The sequence below is a fragment of the Meriones unguiculatus genome, chromosome 14 (assembly GCF_030254825.1).
Source record: "Meriones unguiculatus strain TT.TT164.6M chromosome 14, Bangor_MerUng_6.1, whole genome shotgun sequence".
Taxonomy (NCBI): Eukaryota; Metazoa; Chordata; class Mammalia; order Rodentia; family Muridae; genus Meriones; species Meriones unguiculatus.
The window spans coordinates 46,716,822-46,720,987 of record NC_083361.1 but is presented as its reverse complement, the minus strand read 5'-3'; the positions used below and the strand labels follow the sequence as shown (position 1 = coordinate 46,720,987).

The 4,166-nt window shown below is 39.8% G+C and overlaps 1 pseudogene; it reads left to right on the top strand.

Annotated features, from left to right (window-relative positions):
* The first annotated feature begins 3,373 nt into the window (after nucleotides 1–3,373).
* LOC110566353 (large ribosomal subunit protein mL40-like) lies at nucleotides 3,374–3,865 on the top strand (annotated as a pseudogene).
* The last annotated feature ends 301 nt before the right edge of the window (nucleotides 3,866–4,166 follow it).

Below are 4,166 nucleotides of genomic sequence, written 5' to 3'. Positions count from 1 at the left end.
CAGGCACCTCACTAAACTCATGCATGGAACTCAAACTTCTTGGGCAAATTTTACCACATATAACTCTGGTACACTTGAGGAACACCCCATGAAAATTAGGACTCGCTCCCTTCAAAATCTTATAAAACAGGATCAGATGAATGGGGAGGAGGTCCCCCCTATCAGTGGACTTGGAAAGGGGCACGGTGGAGATGAGGGAGGGAGGGAGGGACTGGGAGGGAATGAGGGATCGGGACACGGCTGGGATACAGAGTTAATAAAATGTAACTGATAAAAAACAAACAAACAAACAAAAAAAAAAAACACAAAATCTTGTGTGGCAGGCCTTTCATTTCACGGGTTTTGCCACATGACCATGAAATTAATCATCTGGTGACATACATCACTCAACTTGGTTAACCAAGCTCCAAGTTCTTTTAGAATTTAAATAAGATGGTCTAGAGATAAGAGATATGGAGGCTTTCACATTATGTCCTGGGTGCCTAATTCTCATCAATATAATCAAAGATATGTTCTTTGCCTAAATCTCATTTGGGAAGGTGTCTATCCTTTCATTTTATCCATACCTATGAAGTTAAGGTAGCTGGCCTAGATTACTGGATCATCACACTAAGGCCAGAAAGTGACACTTTAAATAGTCTCCATCCGAAGAGAACCCAGCAAGGGCCTCTGCAAAAGAATATGCATTTTTTTTTGCAACTGTAGACCTTCAGACTATCCTTTAAAAAATGGATAAGCTAGGGTCAGCTAGAAAGGGAGGAGATCCTCCCCTATCAGGGGACTAGGGAAAGGGCATAGGGGGAGAAGAGGAAGGGTGGGTGAGACTGAGAAAAGACAAGAGGTGGAGCTGCAGTGGGGATACAAAGTGAACAAATTGTAATAAATGAATAAATGAATGAATGAATAAAGAAATAAAATTTAAAAAATTTAAGACACACACACACACACACACACACACACACACAAAACGAAATAGCCATCTAAGTTTTAAATGAATACTCTGTTCACAATCCTCTCTGAATGGATTGTTACAACGTGAGGGATTTTCACTCTACACTGGGCTATATTAGTCCTTATTGGAATGGCTTCTAACACTCCTCTCTTCACCATTTCAGTTTCCATGTTCTTATGGTTCCTGCAGACAGAATCTGAGACCAGAATTTTGCTGCAAGCCCTCACAATCAATCCAAAAGCTTGCCTCATAGGTAGGAATTCATTTCCTCTCTGCCATTTCACTGGCAGCCCCCTAAATGCCACCCTCTCTCAGCATAAGGTATCTGGGGCAATCATCACTTCATATGCTAACAGTTAGTATGAACCCCTGAGAGGGGGACACTGGAAGGAGGTTGTAGTAATATAGGTAGGCAGAAAAACTGAAGGGATCTCCCCACATAGTAGAGTTTTGATCCTGGATGATATTTTAATGGAAAACAGCTAGGAGAGATGGAAGACAATAGTTAAAAAGGATTAATAAATGAAAGAGGAGGACCCAGAGACTCTATAAAATACAGAAGTTAGGGGAGCAGACTTCTAGCTTTGGATTTCCCCAACACAAATTGTATAATTCTGTTGCTTTTCCTTGCTCTATGACCTTGTCTTGTCTTTCTTGGTTATTAAATTCTTTGTTCATACCAAGGAATGTGCTTGTTGATGCCCTAGACAACTCCTGTTACCCTCATTACAGAAGGAGAAAGAGAAGTAAGGGGAGAGAGGGGAAAAGGAAGAGAAGGCAAAATTAGAATAGTGATATTTCAAGATGTAAGAATGAAGAAAACAGTCACATTTAAAACTTTAATCTGCCACCATACAAATTTTGATGACACCATGGATATGTTACAAAGAAGACAATGGTCAGTGAAGAGGGGATAAAGACAATAAGAACAGCACAGGAAGGGTATCATAACATTGAAGACAACAAGTAATTTTCTAAAAGTTAATAAGACCAAATTGAGATATGTGATTAATTTTCTAGTTTATGTTATCCATTTCAAAAATGGCTAAAAGTTAAGGTTAAAGCATCTATGAAGAAAATAAGACTTTCGTTCAAGCATCTCAGAATGGCTCATGGAGCATCTGTATTCAATGATGTGAGGGTTTCACAAAATGTAGACCCTTTGGTACTACTGACGCCCAATGAATCACAACTCTCCAGTTGATATAGCAAAATATTAAAGCTTTGTCTTTGATCTGATAAAGTAGGAGTCATCCAGGGTACTGCATACTGGAGATGAGAAATGAATCATGGGCACAATAGTAAAGGCAATATTTTGGGTCTTCCTTACTCACTGGTAGATAGAAACCTGGCATTCTTGGGCTGGCTCCATCTGCTGAAGCCAACAGAAAGCTTTCTTGAATTTGATTGCACAGAGGCAGTTGTTTGTAGATCATGTCTCTTATAACAAAGCACACGCTCTTATTCTGCCCAAGGATTTCGTGCACTTGAGGGTATTTCCAGACTCAGTATCTACATTTGATGCCAGAAACCTCGAATTACCAGGATTCAAGAATATTTTTTGTTGTCATTTGAGTAAAATCTTCTTCCATGCCATAGAAATAGTTATTATACCTAATTATGAAAACTAATCTTGATAATTTCATTCCAAGTTTACTCATTTGCACTTATGCATATTTTTCAATTAAATTTAATCTAAATATAGTTACAAGTTATAAAAGACTACATGCAAGCATTGCAAAAGTATTTTAGAAAATAAATGTGCAAATCTTGCAATAAAAGGCTTTCACATTTAAATAAAAATTCACAAACCATTTTGAAGATGTTGAGTGTTACCTGATCTTGTATGTGGACATACGTGCTGGGAGGAGGCTGTTTTTAACATGCCTATGTATTTTATATCATAAAATTTCAAAAATTTCCTTTTTATTTCCTCCTTGAAGCATTAATATCAATATTAATGTCAATTTCCAGTGCACTTTGTGGCAGACAGAGAATTAGAGACCTAGAAAAACTGTGGCGTATTGCAGAAAAGTAGATTTGCTATATTATAATGACAGTGTACTAGACACTTACATCCAAAAATCATGCTTCACACAGCAGCACAGCGACAGCCATGGCTTTTCAGGCCACCTCCAGGCCGCTGTTTCTCATCTTAATTCCTGAATCTATACCATAAGTGTTCAAACTATACCATGTGAGCAGACTGAAAACACTTTCAACATCAGGGCAAGTCTTCCTTGCCCAGTGTACATCACAGAGGTAACCATCTAGCACCACCATCACAAAACTGTTTAAATTAAATCAATTAAACAAACTTCACTTGCTCTCTGAGTAAACTGGCTAAAGTGTTAGAGCACCTATCATTCCTTTCTACCATCTCAGAACACTGTGCTGCTGTGTTCTGTGTGAACTCTGAGGCCTCAGAGTTGGATACCTGGGACCTTCTAGACACAGATCAGACACACCCACCAGAGAGCTTTACTGCTGTCCTTCTGGGAGCTCATCCCCATGAGAGAGGAACCTCTACAAAAGAAGAAGGTAGACCCTAGGAATACCAAGCAATAAAGGATCAATTGAAAAAGAGGATCCAAAAACTGGAAAAAAAAGCCACCCAAGACAGCGACCTTGGGAGGAGCATTCTTCTGAGGAAAGTGAGCAGAGAGCTCTTCCACTGGAGAGGTCGGCACTATATAAGCAGCAGGAGCAGGAGAAAGCCTTGCTGGAAGCCCAGCAGGAAGTGTTGGAGGGAGCTGAAGCTTGAGTCTGCAGAGCTCTATGCTGAGGCCATAAAGTGCGACCCCAGCCTGTTCCTCTTTGAGAAAGAAGAGCCACATTACACATCACCTGTCTCCTGAAGGCAGGTACAATGAAATCAACAAGGTGTACACACAAGTAGAATTCAAAAGATAGACTGATCACTGCTGTCCTCAGAACATGCTGGCTCTGGGGATCAGGATGAGCAAGCTGAAGTTTACTTTCCCGAGAGGAGACATCCTGGTAACAAATAAAGTATAATCAAATGAAAGAAGCAGCAGCAGCAGCAGCAGCAGCAGCAGCAGCAGCAGCAGCAGAAGAAGAAGAAGAAGAAGAAGAAGAAGAAGAAGAAGAAGAAGAAGAAGAAGAAAAGAAGAAGAAGAAGAAGAAAAGAAGAAGAAGAAGAAGAAGAAGAAGAAGAAGAAGAAGAAGAAGAAGAAGAAGAAGAAGAAGAAGA